Source organism: Protopterus annectens, chromosome 3.part0 (genome assembly GCF_019279795.1).
Source record: "Protopterus annectens isolate FY-2018-M chromosome 3.part0, PAN1.0, whole genome shotgun sequence".
NCBI classification, from domain to species: domain Eukaryota; kingdom Metazoa; phylum Chordata; order Ceratodontiformes; family Protopteridae; genus Protopterus; species Protopterus annectens.
In genome coordinates this window covers 694,295,231-694,316,093 of record NC_056731.1, presented here as the reverse complement: position 1 = coordinate 694,316,093, position 20,863 = coordinate 694,295,231, and positions in this window count along the sequence as shown.

Below are 20,863 nucleotides of genomic sequence, written 5' to 3'. Positions count from 1 at the left end.
GTAATGAGTGAGAGTGAAATGGAGTAATTTTTTTTCAGCCAGGGGTAGTGCATGAACAAAGCCAATTATCAACTAAGTATGCTGTGAGGAGTTGCTTAAACTTAGATGAGTTGGTGGTACTAATGATGTGTTGGAGAATGGAGTACCAGGCTTCAGAGACAGTACTGGAATATAGAGGATTGCAAAAACTGTTGTTTGATTTAATGACATTTAGCAGGTATCTGTCAGTAGATCATAGAGTTCTATTGTTTGAGTAGGGCTGCACAATATGTTGGAGCACCGGACTTTTATCAGGTTGGTAAATAATGGTATGGGCAGTTGAAATCTGAGTGAGGGATAAGAGATTAGGTAATTCCAGCCATTTTAGTTGATGAAGAGCAGTACAGTGGTGAGATCTATGTGGTAGGTTAGTGGCAAATTTGGCAATTTTGTGATAGCAAGCCTCAAGTTTGACTAGATATGTTTTTCTTAGGTTAGTGAAGATAGCGGAAGCATACAGCAAAGAAGAGAGAAGGTATGCCCTGGCAATTGCTTGCCTGATAGAACTGATAAGGAATGGCTTAGTTCTGTAGAGTGAGCCTAGCTTGATGAGGGTCTTTTTAATGGTTAGTGCTGTTTTTGTAAAATCTCAGGCTGCTATCAATGGTGCCACCAAGAAGTTTGGTATGAGAGATGGGTTCAATTTTTGTTTTGTTGGCTGAGTAGTTAAAATAGGGTGTGTGTGATCAGTGGATTTATCATTAAAGAAGAGCACTAATTTGTTTTGTTTGGGTTTAAAATTGATAGATGGAAAGGTAGGACTCTATGGCTGAGAATGATTTCTGGGTAATTTCTTGCAGTTTTGGAATGGTGGAAGCAGTGCATATTAAAGTAGAGTCATCAGCATATTGAATTAAGGTTGAAAGTTTGGTTTGAGGAATGGGTTCTATTTTGGTGTTACTGGCTGAATAGATAATGAAAGGTGTTGTTTGGTTTATTGACAAAAATAATTTGGTTTTGTTGGAGTTTAGTATAAACTGTAGTTTGGAGAAATTGGATTCTATGACTGAGAAAGATTTTTGGTTTATTTCAAGAAGTTTTAACATAGAGGGAGCAGAGCAGATTAGGGCTGAGTCATCTGCAAATTGAATTGTGGTAGCCGGGCTGGTTGATGTGGGTAGTTTATTGGTGAAGATTGTAAAGAGAAGACGACGTAAGATTAATCCTTGTGGAACACAGGCAGAGACAGGTAAGTGTGAAGATAGCGTAAAAACACTACACCTTGCAAGTACGGCTGTGCGCGGCCAACCATACATGAAAAACACACCAAAGGCCAGCACTGGAAGTTCCAAGTCCAAAATTTATTTAAAGCAACATAGTGCTAAGAAAGCACTGAAATAGTAGCTCAGTCCTCAAACTAGTTTTGGCAAATACCTTCTTCAGTGAGGAAGACAGACAGAATAACAGCTCACTGGTTTCAAAGGATGCTTATAAATGGCTCAGGACCAATAGAAAAAGAGTGCATTTTATGTTTGTGCATAACAAATGAGCAACAGAAAATTTAATTTAGAAACAAAATATACACATCCATAAATAGATAATTTATAAAGATATAAACTGTCTATTAATGTAATAGATCTTCCACTGCTAAATCAATGCAGAACAGTATATCACACATAATATAAGTATAAAAGGCATAACTGAAGACACTAGAACAAGTATGAAAACTACCTATACCATATCTCAGGTAAAAGTTGCTGAACTATATAATATAAGGAGATGAAATAGTCCAATGATAACACGAGTGCTAGCACAATAACTTGTACAACAATACGAGTTGTGTACACAATACACAAAACATATGTTCTGTTAGTGGTTAACAGAGGTATAGAAACAAATGCTAGAACAATGGAGGTATACAGCCTATGAACGTCATGGAGTGTTGAACATCTAAACCAACTGCAGAACACTTGGTCACACATAATATTGGTATCATATAGAACACATGACTGTAAACCCTAGAAGAAGTCTAAACACTACCTATACCATATATCAAATAATGTTGCTGAACTGTATAGTATGAGAAATTGAAAATATTCCAATACTGACAGTAGTGCAAGCACAGTAAGCTATGCAACCATAGAGGTGGTATACACATCACACAAAACAATTGTTTATATTTGTGATTAACAGGGTATAGATATAAATAATACAACTTGGTATCTACAATAATAGTTGTCTTCATGATAATGAAGAACACCATCATCAAGGTATATCCATGTAAATAACAATGATAATACCATATTTAAGTCGTACATATACAGATGTAACTGCATGGTAGATAACCAAATGTAATAAAACAAGTCTTATATTCATAAAGCATAAGGTTGGAGTATACAATCATTTAACCCAAATGTTCATTAAGACCTGGTGGAAATAATGCTCTAAATGGATAATCCAATATTTTTCTTTATGGCTGAGTGTACTTTGCCAACCTTGTTGGTTGTGTCTATTCCCCATGACTTTGTCAATTATCATAAACATAAAGTTTGCTGTTTTGTGTTTGATCGAATGTTGATATAAGGCATTAGTGTTTTTGTTACAATTTCACTTCTGTGTTCACCTATCCTGATTCTGAGTGAACGGGAAGTTTTACCCACATAAAATGCATTACAGTGGCATGTTGCTAAATAAATAACCCAACTAGATGAACAGTTGCCAAATATTCGCACATCATACACTTTGCTGGTATTGGCACTGGTAAATTGTTTGAGCTTATTCACCTAGCTGCATGAACTACAATGGCCACAAGGAAAGGTGCCTAAAAGTTCATCACCTGTAATTGTGAGTTGTTTATAATTTGCACCACCACTCTCCTGGTGTTTGTAGTGTGAAAACAATGTACCCAGGGTTTTACCTCTCCTGTAAGTAATCGAACATTGGTTGCCCAAAATATGTCGTAAATAGTCATTGGCCAACAGAATATTCCAGTTATTATTCAGGATACCCCTAACTATCTGATGGTTCCTACCATAGGTGGTAATGAATCTAATTTTGTCATCCTTTGGGCGGTAATCTCTATCCTTATATTGTAATAATGAATTTCTATCCTGTCTATCAGTCCAGATCCTAGCAGATTCGATATCAAAATCCGAGTATCCCCTGTCCAAAAACCTATGCCTCAAATCATATTTAGCTGTGTCATAATCAGTATTGGAGGAGTTAATACGTTTCATTCTCAAAAACTGAGATTTGGGGATGTTGAGGATGGTGTGGCGTGGATGCATGCTAGATGCATGAAGTAATGAATTAAATTGTGGATACTTTCGATGTGTTTTGGTATTAAGGGTATGGTCGCTGTTACGATATATCGTGACATCCAAAAAATCAATCATATTTTTATCAAATGTAATTGAAAATTCAATACCCCATACATTGTTATTTAAGTATTCCACAAATATGTCAGAGCTAGAATTCAGGATACAACACAGTTTTTGAACATCATTCAGGATACCCAGCTTGATCCGGATTGGATCATGTGTACTTTGGACGTGAAATCTCTTTATACTAGCATACCACATTGGGGAGGTCTACAGGTTTTGGAATTTTGGCTGACTAAAGCTGAATTGTATCCACCTGGATTCAATACATTGCTTATATGTATGTGTGAACATGTCCTCAATAAAAATGTCTTTTATTTCCAAGGTGAATGTTATTGGCAATTGAGAGGTACAGCTATGGGTGCCTCTTTTGCACCAATATATGCCGATCTCTTTATGGCATATTTGGAAGAATATTTGATTTATAACCCTTTACATAACATTTATCTTGTGGAGATGGATATCTGGAGGAGATACCTGGATGATTGCTGGATGGTGTGGCGTGCGGATACTGTGTACCTTTCTGAATTTGTGGAATACTTAAATAACAATGTATGGGGTATTGAATTTTCAATTACATTTGATAAAAATATGATTGATTTTTTGGATGTCACGATATATCGTAACAGCGACCATACCCTTAATACCAAAACACATCGAAAGTATCCACAATTTAATTCATTACTTCATGCATCTAGCATGCATCCACGCCACACCATCCGCAACATCCCCAAATCTCAATTTTTGAGAATGAAACGTATTAACTCCTCCAATACTGATTATGACACAGCTAAATATGATTTGAGGCATAGGTTTTTGGACAAGGGATACTCGGATTTTGATATAGAATCTGCTAGAATCTGGACTGATAGACAGGATAGAAATTCATTATTACAATATAAGGATAGAGATTACCGCCCAAAGGATGACAAAATTAGATTCATTACCACTTATGGTAGGAACCATCAGATGGTTAGGGGTATCCTGAATAATAACTGGAATATTCTGTTGGCCAATGACTATTTACGACATATTTTGGGCAACCAATGTTCGATTACTTACAGGAGAGGTAAAACCCTGGGTACATTGTTTTCACACTACAAACACCAGGAGAGTGGTGGTGCAAATTATAAACAACTCACAATTACAGGTGATGAACTTTTAGGCACCTTTCCTTGTGGCCATTGTAGTTCATGCAGCCAGGTGAATAAGCTCAAACAATTTACCAGTGCCAATACCAGCAAAGTGTATGATGTACGAATATTTGGCAACTGTTCATCTAGTTGGGTTATTTATTTAGCAACATGCCACTGTAATGCATTTTATGTGGGTAAAACTTCCCGTTCACTCAGAATCAGGATAGGTGAACACAGAAGTGAAATTCGTAACAAAAAAACCCACTAATGCCTTATATCAACATTCGATCAAACACAAAACAGCAAACTTTATGTTTATGATAATTGACAAAGTCATGGGGAATAGACACAACCAACAAGGTTGGCAAAGTACACTCAGCCATAAAGAAAAATATTGGATTATCCATTTAGGAGCATTATTTCCACCAGGTCTTAATGAACATTTGGGTTAAATGATTGTATACACCAACGTTATGCTTTATGAATATAAGACTTGTTTTATTACATTTGGTTATCTACCATGCAGTTACATCTGTATATGTATGACTTAAATATGGTATTATCATTGTTATTTACATGGATATACCTTGATGATGGTGTTCTTCATTATCATGAAGACAACTATTATTGTAGATACCAAGTTGTATTGTTTATATCTATACCCCTGTTAATCACAAATATAAACAATTGTTTTGTGTGATGTGTATACCACCTCTATGGTTGCATAGCTTACTGTGCTTGCACTACTGTCAGTATTGGAATATTTTCAATTTCTCATACGATACGGTTCAGCAACATTATTTGATATATGGTATAGGTAGTGTTCAGACTTCTTCTAGGGTTTACAGTCATGTGTTCTATATGATACCAATATTATGTGTGACCAAGTGTTCTGCAGTTGGTTTAGATGTTCAACACTCCATGACGTTCATAGGCTGTATACCTCCATTGTTCTAGCATTTGTTTCTATACCTCTGTTAACCACTAACAGAACATATGTTTTGTGTATTGTGTACACAACTCGTATTGTTGTACAAGTTATTGTGCTAGCACTCTTGTTATCATTGGACTATTTCATCTCCTTATATTATATAGTTCAGCAACTTTTACCTGAGATATGGTATTGGTAGTTTTCATACTTGTTCTAGTGTCTTCAGTTATGCCTTTTATACTTATATTATGTGTGATTTACTGTTCTGCATTGATTTAGCAGTGGAAGATCTATTACATTAATAGACAGTTTATATATTTATAAATTATCTATTTATGGATGTGTATATTTTGTTTCTAAATTAAATTTTCTGTTGCTCATTTGTTATGCACAAACATAAAATGCACTCTTTTTCTATTGGTCCTGAGCCATTTATAAGCATCCTTTGAAACCAGTGAGCTGTTATTCTGTCTGTCTTCCTCACTGAAGAAGGTATTTGCCGAAACTAGTTTGAGGACTGAGCTACTATTTCAGTGCTTTCTTAGCACTATGTTGCTTTAAATAAATTTTGGACTTGGAACTTCCAGTGCTGGCCTTTGGTGTGTTTTTTAAGTGTGAAGATAGCACCTTTTGCCATTTTACAGCTTGCTGTCAATCGATCTGTGAGATAGTTCTGAAACCAGGAGACGGCAGAGTGAGATAAGTTTAATGATGCTAGCTCATTGAGAAGCATTTGATGCAATACTGTGTTGAATGCCTTGGACATATCTATGAAGATGGAGGCAACTTGTTACCCATCATTTTTTATATAGTTAATAGTGTTGGTGAAGCTTAATAAGGCTGTTGTAATACTGTGCTTAGGCCTAAAGCCATGCTGGGATTTATTTAGCCGATTATTACAGGTAAGGTAGTGCATAAGATGGGAGTAGATGCATTTTTCAAGGATGTTAGACAATGGGGGAAAGAATGGCAATTGGTCTGTGGTTGGAGAACTCTGTTGAAACTCCTCCTTTGTGTACAGGAATGAAAAGGGACATGGAGGAGCTCTCCGATCTTGTAGTCCAGGCAGGTATGACTCTAGCCCTGAGTAGCATCCTGCCATCCCCCAGAATGATACCACAGTGCAAGGACAAAATGATTGACTTCAACAACTGGCTAAGCTTCTAGTGTCATTCTAAGGGAATCCAGTATCTATCTGCTTGGGATGACATGATCGACAGACCACGATGCTTTGCAGGAGATGGCCGGCACGTGTCGCCCTTGGGATTCCGGATACTGTCAAAGGCTCTTGCCACCCCTATAGTGTCTTTTTTAGGCAAGGTTCAAATGACAAATTCACCACCGTAACAGATGGTTCTCCTTCAGAAGCCTGAATTACCAGAAGCTCGAAATTCATAAGCCTGAGACCAAAAGCCTGAAAACTCAAAAGCGTGAAAACTCAAAAGCATGAAAACACACAAAATACACATACAAAGCGTGAAAACTCAAAAGCATGAAAACACACAAAATACACATACTGACTTTAATATGGATTTGCTATTCTTAGTGCTGTGGTGGAAAGTTACGGGTTGGGTTCAGGTAAGTGTGCGATTTTTTTTACGTTAGGGTTAGGGGCAGGTTAAGTGAGTTAGGGTTAGGGCACAGGGTAGGCGTGTGTGTGATAGTGACAGACTTTAGGGTTAGGGGCAGTTTAAGTGAGTTTGGGTTAGGGCATGGGTTAGGTGAGTGTGTGATAGTGACAGACCTTAGGGTTAGGGTTTGGGTTAAGGTAAGTGGGTAGATAGTAGTGTCTTTGTACTGGCATATTAGCATTATTTATATTCTGTGTGTTTTCAGGCTTTTGAGTTTCAGGCTTTTGAGTTTTCAGGCTTTTGAGTTTTCAGGCTTTTGGTTTCAGGCTTATGAATTTCGAGCTTATTATCATTCAGGCTTCTAAAGGGGAACCTAACAGGTACAAGCAAGCAAAATCTGATGGTAATGCTACTCAATGCTAGAAGTCTAATCCTCAAAATGCACTCACTCGAGGCACTCCTTAAAATGGTGAACACTGACATCTGTGCAGTGACAGAGACCTGGTTCAAAGCTCCAGAGAGCACCCATGCATTACCAGGCTTTAATTCATACCACACCTTTCGGCCACCTAGTCCGGAACAAAACTTTAAAGGTGGAGGCATGTCCATATTCATTAAGGATATCCACACCTCCAAGCCAGTTGCTCAGCATAATGCATCCGAGATTATCCAAGTTCAACTAACTTTGGGCAAGACCACAATCCAGATTGTAACTTGCTACAGACCCCACACCATGCCCCAGGATTCCCACTCCTCTTTTTTTGATACACTGGAACATATTAGGGTACAGCCCAACATGCTAATAATGGGTGATTTCAACTACCCCACCATAAACTGGGAAAACTACTCATGTACCAACTCTTTTGCTCAATGTTTTCTGGAATTCATCAAGTCCAATGCCTTGGATCAACTTATCCACACCCCCACCAAGGGCAGCAATATTCTAGACCTGGTCATCACCAACATGGGTGACCAGTTTTCCACACCAGAGGTCAATTCCCCATTGATCAGATCCGACCTCAAGTTAATCACCAAAGACACCCACATCCCGCTCTCACCCTCCATTAGGAAAACAACCGTAAAACATTTCTCCAAAGCCAACTTCACGCTTCTTAAGACAGAAGTGGCAAACTTTACGACACCCATGCAGATGGATAATAGAGGCACGACTGCTGAATCCTACATAAATGCACTTTATAAGCACTTACATGAGTGCATGGATCACGCTATCCCTAACAGAACCAAGATGCTATCCTCCAAAAAAAAGGAAGCCAATCTGGTGGTCTTCTGCTATAAACAAACTCTACAACAGAAGAAGGAAACTGTTGCAAAAAAGAGTAAATACCATGACTGGAGGAACTCCCTGGTCAGCCTCAGTAAGAAGCTGAGATCCCTCATAAAATCCCCCATAGCTAGTTATGAAAACAAAATTGCCACTGATTCCAAAGACAACCACAAATTATTCTATAGCTATGTTAAGAATCTCAATGGCAACACTCAGATCTGCTCTGAGTTATAGCACAATGGCACTAAATATACAGAACCAACTGATATTGCCACCATCCTGGCAGATAGGTTCCCTGCTAACTTTACCCCCCTCTCACCCCCTAAAGGGCCCATCTCTATACTGGAAGAATGCAAAGTTCCTGTAATCACAGCTGCACTGGTAAAAACCTCACTCTCCAAAGCCAAGAACACAGCATCCATGGGACCTGACAACATCCCAGGCTGCTTTCTACATGAACTACAGAATGAACTGGCACCCTACCTAAGTACCGTGTTCAGTCATAGCCTCACTTCAGGCTTTGTACCCATTGAATGGTGCACCATGATGGTTATCTCACTCCACAAAGGGGGAGCCACGACAGACCATGGGAACTACCACCCAATTAGCCTGACGAGCCTGTTCTGCAAGGCCATGGAACGTATCATCATGGAACTCATAAACAAAGACATTGGAGATCTCCAAACTCTGGACCGCACACAGTTCAGGTTTGTAAAAGCCAGATCATGTCTTCTAAACCTGATAGACTTTTTTGAAGCAGTCACCAAAGCCATAGATAAGGGTAAGGTGGTTCACATAGCCTATCTAGATCTCGCCAACATGTTCAACATCATCCCCCACTCTAGAATTATAGATAAACTCACTAAACTAGGTATAAATCCCTATGTCACAAGATGGGTTGCCAAATGACTTACTGACGGACCCACACTGTGAAAGTAGCAGACTCCAAATCAGACTTCAGACCAGTGACCAGTGGAGTACCACAGGGTTCAGTCCTGAGTCCTCTCTTGTTTGGTATCTACTTCTCTGAAGTGCAGGCTAACACAGAAGGTCTTTGGCTAACTAAGTTCGAAGATGACTGCAAACTAGGAGCCATAATCAAAACTTCTAACGATGTGGACATCCTGCAAAAGGGCTTCACTGAGACAGATGCCTGGTGTCAAAGCAATGGCCACAAGCTCAATGCCAAACAGTGCATTGTCATCCCCTTTGGTAAAACTCTGTAACCATGAACTACCACATAGGCGTTAGTTTACTTAACACTGAAAGTGTGATAAGAGACCTTGGTTCACAAGTGGACAGTAGTATCTCCTTTGATAATCACATCATCACAGTGGTCAGGAAATTCTTCTACGTAGCACACCTCATCACAAAAGGTTTCTCATCCAGAAAAAAAGAGGTCATTGTTCCCCTCTACTCATCACTCATTAGACCCATTATAGAGTACAATACCCCTTTTGGTATGTACCTCACAAGACATCTACAACAACTGGAAATGCCACAGAAATACCTCACAAAGAGGATTACTGGCCTCAAACAGATGCCCTACACAGACCATCTCAAAAAACTCCAGCTTTACTACTTCACATATCTGTTACTCAGGGGCAATCTCTGCCTAACATACAAAGCTATGTCAAACCCAGAGCTGTTGGACATGCTCCACTTAAAGAAATCCCACTCCCTCAGAGCTACATGCTCTAGGGGCCTAAACCTTGTCACTACAATAAACAGAACATGCTGGAGGGATAGATTCCTGTCCCAGAAACTTCCCATACTCTAGAACAAACTACCTATCTATGTCAAACAAAGCTCCTCATTAGCACTCTTCAAGAAAAATCTTGATGATTGGATGGGCAATAGGAAATTCACCCCGGGAATTACTTCTGTGGCTCTGCTTGACAGGGGCATAGGAAAATAATTTTCTTAGGTGGCAACAGCCAGGGTACCTTTTTGGCTAAGTTTGTATAGGCCCTAGGGCCAATAGCCTAGTACCCACCTATGAACCTACGTAAGATGATTCCCAGACTTTAGGGATGTACTGTTCTCTGACTGATCTGTTGATCAATAGAGAGATAGGATTGGCGATGGTGTCAGCTATTATCTTGAGATATGTGTTGGGTAGTTGATCAATTACAAGGGTTGTGGGTTTTAGTTTATGTAGTAGTTTTCTTATGGTAGAAGTTTGGATGGGCTGAAAGGAAAAGGGAGTGGTAGTTGTTGAGGATGGTGGAGGGATAGATAGTGAGATGTTGTCTTTGTTATTTAACAGAGATAGGATGGAGTTAGTAAAGAAGGAGTTGAATTGTGTGGCTAAGCTGTCTTTAGTGTTGGATGTGGTGGGTGGAGGAGTTAAAGACTGACCATGGTGAAGAAGTTTTTTGATATTAATCCAGGATAGTTTTAAATTATTTTGGTAGGATTGTTGTGTTTTTGTGTAGTAGTTTTTTATCTTTTTTGACCTTGGATTTGGATTTGTTTCTTAAATGACGGTAAGTTTCGAAAGAGGTTTGTTTTTTATTACTCTGGTAGTAGGACCTGGATTTTTCCCTTTCCTTGAGTAATTGTTTGGTTTCTTTAGACAGGCATGGAGTGTGGTTGGGCTTAGTTTGAACCCTTTTAACAGGATCTAGGGTGCTTAGAATCTCAAGGAATTTAATGTTAAAGTATTCCACAGTGGAGTCAAGGTTGAAGTGTGATAGTGGAGATCAGTTGCAGTGCTTCAGTAGGGAATTAAAGGTGGTAGCAGAAATGTGTTTGTTGCTTCTAATCTGCTTATATAAAGTGGGCTTAGGGAGATTGGTACTGTGTCTAAGTAGAAAGGTAGGTAAGTGGTACTTACCCTCTCTGGGAGACAACCTGAGTGATAGACAACAAGTGAAGGTTTATTAGTTAAGTTCCAGTCAAAAACTGACTGTTTGCCAGTGGCGGCTGGTGACTTCAAATCAAAGCAGGGCTGCAGGAGACAGTTGATCGGGTGGGGCTAATGGGAAGAGGTGTGACCCACTAGAAAGGGGTGGAGCTATGCTCAAAACCACAAAAACTGGGACATTAATTAAATACGCTACCCTGGGTGCCAAACCGTCATTATGAGAGTCCAATGAAGACAAAATGAAGTGTGGAAGAAAAAAATATTTGAATGCATTGGCTACAGGACAGCTTACTTAATTTATTATTATTTATTTATTTTATTTTACATTTGTTGACCGGGATAGTCTAACTGGATTTATGTCCATTTTCTGTAGAGTCCCAGGGAGATGAGCTCCAAGAGATTACTAGACTACTAACATACAGGTACTAGTTGTTATACAGTTAAGTACTACAAATTTTAAACAGTTCAGGAATCTTCACAGTTTATACAAAAAACAGGTTACAAGCATTAGATAAGGTAGTTTAGACTTTATGTACAAGACTTCATTATTAACTAGAAAGTAATTGTTAAACAAATGCATACTTCAAGTTTCAACAGTTCAGCAATGCTCACAGTTTAAAAATACTTGTTGCCTGCCTTAGGTAGGATGCTTTAGAAATATATGCAGAAGAATTTAACTAGGTATTTTAAATTATCTCTATTAGGATAAGATATGTTTTTGTGAAGGATAGGCCTTGATCTAAAAAACACAGATAGAGCAGGAATTAGGTCTTAAGAGAGGGTATTTGGGATATAGTATGAAATTAGTCTGGATTTGTACAGGGACATAACCAATGGGTTTTAAGATAAAGTTTCAGATTGTGTTTAAAAAGTGTAAATGAAGACAGTGATGTAAGTTAATGGGGGAGTTGGTTCCAATACTTTCCAACTACATTTGAGAACAGAGCATCTCCTGCCATGTTATTAGATTTACATGTTGATACAAGTAGTTTATTAGATGAGCGTAAAGTTGAAAGGTTCTTATATTGGGTAATGAGACTAGCAAGTATTGGGATATTGGTAGGCTGGAAAAGGGTTTTGTGTGCAATGGTGAGTTGTTTAAAGTGAATTTGATTCAGAAGCTCTAACCAGCCTAATTGTTTTAGATTATGGCAGTGATGGGTCCTGAAGCTGGAAGCAGTAGCAAATCTGGCAATGCTATTGTAAGTGTTGGCTAGCTTGTTAAGGTTATTTTTTGATAAGTTAGTATATATGGAAGAAGCATAAAGAAGTGTGGAGATAAGGTGGGAATAGGCAATAGTGGTTCTGGCTAGTGGGGAGAGAAAGGGTTTTATCCTATAGAGGAAGCCTAGTTTCCTGTTGACAGTTTTTATGGTATTGTTGATATGGGTTTCAAAGTTCAGGTTGTTATCAATGGTTACCCCTAGAAGTTTAGTTGTTGGATCGGGAGATATGCCACAAAAATTGACATCCTTTGAAAATGTTGTTAGTAAAGAAATATACACCCTTCTTAACTCGGTGAAAGGAGACAGAATCCAAGGAACTTACAACAGTGAGGTAGAAAAGACTATTGATAGTTTGTGTGACAACAATATCAGGATAATGTCTGCTGACAAGGGTGGTGGGATTGTTTTATACGATCAAAATACCTATACTGAAAAAATTTTTGAGATCCTCAATAATTTGGAACAATATGAAGAATCATCCCTTAATCAAGTTAACATAGCTCATCACAGAATTGATTTATATCTCGAAGAGTTTCTGTTGGACGGGAGAATAGATGAAGACCTCTATAAATTTTTAAAAGTTGATTTTCCGCAGTTAGCCACCATTTTTGGAATACCCAAAGTACATAAAGACACAGTCAACCCCCCTTTTAGACCTATTATCTCGGGGAGTCACAGTAAGACTTTTCCCTATGGCAGAGTGGTGGACAGTTGGCTCAAACACATTCCAGCCAACACCCACCACATCATGAAAGATTCATGGGAATTTTTGGGCATTTTCAATCAAGAGCTGTGGAGCCCCAATATGTTTTTTGTCACTGTAGACATTAAAGACCTTTTCTCGTGTATACCTAGAACTGAGGGAATTGAGAGATTTACGAACTGTGTATCAAAACACAGTGGCTACTGTTGGGACAAAATTCAACTTCTTATTGAATTTACTGAAATAGTACTCGACAACAATTTCATCTATTACTGAATATTCGACAGACCTCAGGGGTAGCAATGGGGGCTTCTTGTGCCCCCATTTATGCCAATCTGGTCTTATTGGACTGGGAAGAAGAATTTGTTCTTAGTTCGGACTGGATGAAATGGATTGGATGCTATGTAAGATACCTAGATGATTTATTAATTTTGTGGAAGGGGGATGATACACAGTTACAAAGTTTCATAGAATATATAAACAACACCACCACATACTTGAAATTTGTGCATCAAAGTAATACAACAGGTATTAATTATCTGGATGTGTATATATTTAATGATGGTTCTACTTTCCAGTCACAGATTTATAGAAAAGAAACATTCAGCAATGGGTACCTAAATTTTGGAAGTACACATCCCTATAGTCAAAAACGTAACATACTAAAAGGGCAGTGTATCCGAGCTGCAAGAATGACCTCTACTGAGACAAAGATGAGGCAAGAAATTGAATATATAGGTGGTTTATTCAGGAAAAGAGGTTATCCTGATCACCTAATTAGTGATGTGACTGGTTATGTAATACAAGAATGGGGTAAAACATATTTGCCACTATAAGGCAAAGGTAACAGCTTGAATTTTTCAAAAAACACTTTTAACAAAGAGTCAAATTTACAATATTCAAAATCATGTGTTTTAAGATATGGACAGCATGTTGACAAGGTGAAAGATATAATTAGAAACAACTGGAATATTATTTCCAGTGACGAGGGCATTAAGGAATATATCAATGACAAACCTACTTTCGTACACAAAACTGGATGTAATATGAAAAAGATTATTGAGTTCAAATCTAATAGACAGAACTTTAAAAGGGTTTTAACAAGGGCACCCAAAAATGTGGATGTTGTGCACAATGTCCTTTCATTTTTGAAGGTGCCAAGTGTACATTAAGAAATGTCAATAGGAACACTGTGTGGTTTGTGAATGGGAACTGTCTGTCAAGTCATGTGATATACCTAGCTATGTGTAATACATGTGCTTGTTTCTATGTTGGGAAGACTGACAGACAGGTAAAGAATAAAATTTTAAAACCACCAGTATTGTATCGGGAAAAAAAAAACAATGCCCTCTCTCCCATATAGCTTGTAATGATAAAGTCACAATTTTCATTTTATTCTAAAAGGTGAATCTCAACCCCAGAGGTGGTGACATTAAGAAAATTGTGGGGGAAAGAGAGATAAAATGGCAATTAAAATTGAATGCAGCATGCTTCCCTGGTCTAAACGAAATGATTTCAACAAAACCACTTGTCAAATATTGAAAGGTTTTTAATATTTTAAATATTGGAACTTTGGTTCATTTTATGTACAGTTGATTGGTTGTTCACTTACAACATTTACAATACTTACAGTATTTTTACCTATTTATTTAAATATTTAAATATTTAACATTCATATGACAACAGGTATTAATTGTATATATTTTTCAGAATTATTACAGTTTGGTCTCTAAAGATGTATTGCGTTTAATACGCTGGAAGAGCATGTTATTTATTTCATCTGCACATGTACAAAATCTAGTTGTTTGATCTTTTATATCTTTGCAGTTGTCACTTTAAATAATGTTGTATAATTATTCAATTTGGGAACGATTTTGGCGGGTTTTTAAGTATTTAGTTTGTGCCATTAACATTTTACATTTGTTCTGATGAAGCGTATGGAGATACGTGAAAGCGCTTAACCAGGATTGGCACTATTCGTGTTTTTTATTGCTACAATAAAGCTGTGTTACAGAAAGGAGTTTGGTGGATCGTGGTTTGTCCTGGGGATTTTGTTTTCTTTTTGTTCCAGTGGTTGGTGTACCCCCGGACTCTCATTTTTACCAACTATTTATTTATTTAACATTTGTTTACCTGGGATGTCCAACTGGTCTAAAAGCCCATTTTCAGCAGAGGCCTGGGGATAAAAGCTCCAAGTAATAGTAAGTTAGCAATACAACACTGAATAGCAATTTATATAGGTACATCAAACAGACATTTGCATAGTTCATATTTAAATTAATTAAAGGTGAGAATTAAGCTATGGAAACCCATGGTCCAAAAGGTGCAATAATGAAATGTAATAGCTTAGATTATACAAAAAGAAAAGCACTTTCACCATACAGTGTATACAAAATTTAATGAGAAATGGAAAAATAGCAGATAGCTTAAAGTGTAAAGAGCATTATTAGAGGGAATGGATAAAGGAATAAAAGAATGTGATAGTAATTTGACAGTAGTGGAAGGGGCAGATAGATGAGAAGGGATAGAACAGAGAAAAGGTTTGAATTACAGATATGAGAGTACATAAATACATGAAAGATAAGGTAATGAGTGGGAGTGAAATGGAGTAATTTTTTTTCAGCCAGGGGTAGTGCATGAACAAAGCCAATTATCAACTAAGTATGCTGTGAGGAGTTGCTTAAACTTGGATGAGTTGGTGGTACTAATGATGTGTTGGAGAATGGAGTACCAGGCTTCAGAGACAGTACTGGAATATAGAGGATTGCAAAAACTGTTGTTTGATTTAATGACATTTAGCAGGTATCTGTCAGTAGATCATAGAGTTCTATTGTTTGAGTAGGGCTGCACAATATGTTGGAGCACCGAACTTTTATCAGGTTGGTAAATAATGGTATGGGCAGTTGAAATCTGAGTGAGGGATAAGAGATTAGGTAATTCCAGCCATTTTAGTTGATGAAGAGCAGTACAGTGGTGAGATCTATTTTAGGTTAGGGCAAATTTGGCAATTTTGTGATAGCAAGCCTCAAGTTTGACTAGATATGTTTTTCTTAGGTTAGTGAAGATAGCGGAAGCATACAGCAAAGAAGAGAGAAGGTATGCCCTGGCAATTGCTTGCCTGATAGAACTGATAAGGAATGGCTTAGTTCTGTAGAGTGAGCCTAGCTTGATGAGGGTCTTTTTAATGGTTAGTGCTGTTTTTGTAAAATCTCAGGCTGCTATCAATGGTGCCACCAAGAAGTTTGGTATGAAAATGGGTTAAATTTTTGTTTTGTTGGCTGAGTAGTTAAAATAGGGTGTGGGGATCAGTGGATTTAAAAAGAATAGCACTAATTTGTTTTGTTTGGGTTTAAAATTGATAGATGGAAAGGTAGGATTCTATGGCTGAGAATGATTTATGGGTAATTTCTTGCAGTTTTGGAATGGTGGAAGCAGTGCATATTAAAGTAGAGTCATCAGCATATTGAATTAAGGTTGAAAGTTTGGTTTGAGGAATGGGTTCTATTTTGGTGTTACTGGCTGAATAGATAATGAAAGGTGTTGTTTGGTTTATTGACAAAAATAATTAATTTGGTTTTGTTGGAGTTTAGTATAAACTGTAGTTTGGAGAAATTGGATTCTATGACTGAGAAAGATTTTTGGTTTATTTCAAGAAGTTTTGACATAGAGGGAGCAGAGCAGATTAGGGCTGAGTCATCTGCAAATTGAATTGTGGTAGCCGGGCTGGTTGATGTGGGTAGTTTATTGGTGAAGATTGTAAAGAGAAGACGGCGTAAGATTAATCCTTGTGGAACACAGGCAGAGACAGGTAAGTGTGAAGATAGCGTAAAAACACTACACCTCTAAAGGGGCCAACCATACATGAAAACACACCAAAGGCCAGCACTGGAAGTTCCAAGTCCAAAATTTATTTAAAGCAACATAGTGCTAAGAAAGCACTGAAATAGTAGCTCAGTCCTCAAACTAGTTTCGGCAAATACCTTCTTCAGTGAGGAAGACAGACAGAATAACAGCTCACTGGTTTCAAAGGATGCTTATAAATGGCTCAGGACCAATAGAAAAAGAGTGCATTTTATGTTTGTGCATAACAAATGAGCAACAGAAAATTTAATTTAGAAACAAAATATACACATCCATAAATAGATAATTTATAAAGATATAAACTGTCTATTAATGTAATAGATCTTCCACTGCAAAATCAATGCAGAACAGTATATCACACATAATATAAGTGTAAAAGGCATAACTGAAGACACTAGAACAAGTATGAAAACTACCTATACCATATCTCAGGTAAAAGTTGCTGAACTATATAATATAAGGAGATGAAATAGTCCAATGATAACAAGAGTGCTAGCACAATAACTTGTACAACAATACGAGTTGTGTACACAATACACAAAACATATGTTCTGTTAGTGGTTAACAGAGGTATAGAAACAAATGCTAGAACAATGGAGGTATACAGCCTATGAACGTCATGGAGTGTTGAACATCTAAACCAACTGCAGAACACTTGGTCACACATAATATTGGTATCATATAGAACACATGACTGTAAACCCTAGAAGAAGTCTAAACACTACCTATACCATATATCAAATAATGTTGCTGAACCGTATAGTATGAGAAATTGAAAATATTCCAATACTGACAGTAGTGCAAGCACGGGCTATGCAACCATAGAGGTGGTATACACATCACACAAAACAATTGTTTATATTTGTGATTAACAGGGTATAGATATAAATAATACAACTTGGTATCTACAATAATAGTTGTCTTCATGATAATGAAGAACACCATCATCAAGGTATATCCATGTAAATAACAATGATAATACCATATTTAAGTCGTATATACAGATGTAACTGCATGGTAGATAACCAAATGTAATAAAACAAGTCTTATATTCATAAAGCATAAGGTTGGAGTATACAATCATTTAACCCAAATGTTCATTAAGACCTGGTGGAAATAATGCTCCTAAATGGATAATCCAATATTTTTCTTTATGGCTGAGTGTACTTTGCCAACCTTGTTGGTTGTGTCTATTCCCCATGACTTTGTCAATTATCATAAACATAAAGTTTGCTGTTTTGGTGTTTGATCGAATGTTGATATAAGGCATTAGTGTTTTTTTTGTTACGAATTTCACTGCTGTGTTCACCTATCCTGATTTTGAGTGAACGGGAAGTTTTACCCACATAAAATGCATTACAGTGGCATGTTGCTAAATAAATAACCCAACTAGATGAACAGTTGCCAAATATTCGTACATCATGCACTTTGCTGGTATTGGCACTGGTAAATTGTTTGAGCTTATTCACCTGGCTGCATGAACTACAATGGCCACAAGGAAAGGTGCCTAAAAGTTCATCACCTGTAATTGTGAGTTGTTTATAATTTGCACCACCACTCTCCTGGTGTTTGTAGTGTGAAAACAATGTACCCAGGGTTTTACCTCTCCTGTAAGTAATCGAACATTGGTTGCCCAAAATAGTCATAAATAGTCATTGGCCAACAGAATATTCCAGTTATTATTCAGGATACCCTAACTATCTGATGGTTCCTACCATAGGTGGTAATGAATCTAATTTTGTCACCCTTTTGGGGTAATCTCTATTTATATTGTAATAATGAATTTCTATCCTGTCTATCAGTCCAGATCCTAGCAGAGTATCAAAATGAGCTCCAAGAGATTACTAGACTACTAACATACAGGTACTAGTTGTTATACAGTTAAGTACTACAAATTTTAAACAGTTCAGGAATCTTCACAGTTTATACAAAAAACAGGTTACAAGCATTAGATAAGGTAGTTTAGACTTTATGTACAAGACTTCATTATTAACTAGAAAGTAATTGTTAAACAAATGCATACTTCAAGTTTCAACAGTTCAGCAATGCTCACAGTTTAAAAATACTTGTTGCCTGCCTTAGGTAGGATGCTTTAGAAATATATGCAGAAGAATTTAACTAGGTATTTTAAATTATCTCTATTAGGATAAGATATGTTTTTGTGAAGGATAGGCCTTGATCTAAAAAAACACAGATAGAGCAGGAATTAGGTCTTAAGAGAGGGTATTTGGGATATAGTATGAAATTAGTCTGGATTTGTACAGGGACATAACCAATGGGTTTTAAGATAAAGTTTCAGATTGTGTTTAAAAAGTGTAAATGAAGACAGTGATGTAAGTTAATGGGGGAGTTGGTTCCAATACTTTCCAACTACATTTGAGAACAGAGCATCTCCTGCCATGTTATTAGATTTACATGTTGATACAAGTAGTTTATTAGATGAGCGTAAAGTTGAAAGGTTCTTATATTGGGTAATGAGACTAGCAAGTATTGGGATATTGGTAGGCTGGAAAAGGGTTTTGTGCAATGGTGAGTTGTTTAAAGTGAATTTGATTCAGAAGCTCTAACCAGCCTAATTGTTTTAGATTATGGCAGTGATGGGTCCTGAAGCTGGAAGCAGTAGCAAAATCTGGCAATGCTTTTGTAAGTGTTGGCTAGCTTGTTAAGGTTATTTTTTGATAAGTTAGTATATATGGAAGAAGCATAAAGAAGTGTGGAGATAAGGTGGGAATAGGCAATAGTGGTTCTGGCTAGTGGGGAGAGAAAGGGTTTTATCCTATAGAGGAAGCCTAGTTTCCTGTTGACAGTTTTTATGGTATTGTTGATATGGGTTTCAAATTTCAGGTTGTTATCAATGGTTACCCCTAGAAGTTTAGTTGTTGGATCGGGAGATATGAGTGTACCATTAATGGATAAGACTGAAAAGTTCATTGGGAGTGATTTACGGGTAGGAGTGAAGAGGAGGAGTTTGGTTTTTGTGGGGTTCAAGAGGAGGCAGCGTTGTAGAAACCAATTTTCTGTTTTATTGAACATTGTCTGAGTTAGAGTCTGTAGATGTGATTAAGATTTAGCTGAGCAGATTATTGTCAAATCATCTGCGTATTGTACACAGTTAGTTAAAGGAATAGCTAGGTGGAGGTTATTGATAAATATTGAGAAAAGGAGGAGGCCCAATATAGAGCCCTGAATAACATCTAGGGTAACTGGGAGAAGGGATGAGAGGTTGTTGTCCGATAGCACTGCCTGCTGTCTATTATCAAGGTAGGACTGGAACCATTTTATAGTCTTTGTGTCCAGAGAGAAGGATTTTAGAATATTGAGAAGTAAGTGGTAGTTGACCATGTTGAATGCTTTTGAAAGGTTGATGAAAAGTGCTAAAGAGAGAAGATTGTTATTACGGTTTTTATTGATGCTGTGAGTGAAGGATAGGAGTGCAGTTGTTGTACTGTGGAAAGGCCCGAAGCCATGTTGAAATTTGGCCAGTAAATTGTTCTGGAGTAGGTGGTCTAGTAACTGCCTGTGGATGCCCTTTTCCATTATTTTAGCTAATGGGGAAAGTAGAGCTATGGGACAATAGTTAGAAAATTCCCTTGAGTTTCCACCCTTGTGTAGGGGGATAATGTAGGAGATTTTCCATATGGTGGGAATAGTGCTTTCTTGTATGGTTCTATTTATCAGCAATGATACAGGATAAGCTATGACTTTGGCTGCCTTTGGCAGGTATTCAGCAGATAGCTGGTCAGCTGAGGGGGTAGTAGGTTTTAGTTTACTTAAGAGGTTGCAGATGAGGGAAGTTGGGACAGGTTGCAGGTTTAGAGTTGGGAGAGATTTAGTAGTATTGGTTGTAAGTGCAGAGCTATCAGCTGTTAGTTGATTAGCAAGTGTTTGGATGGTCTCAGTGAAGAAGGTATTAAAAGCATTA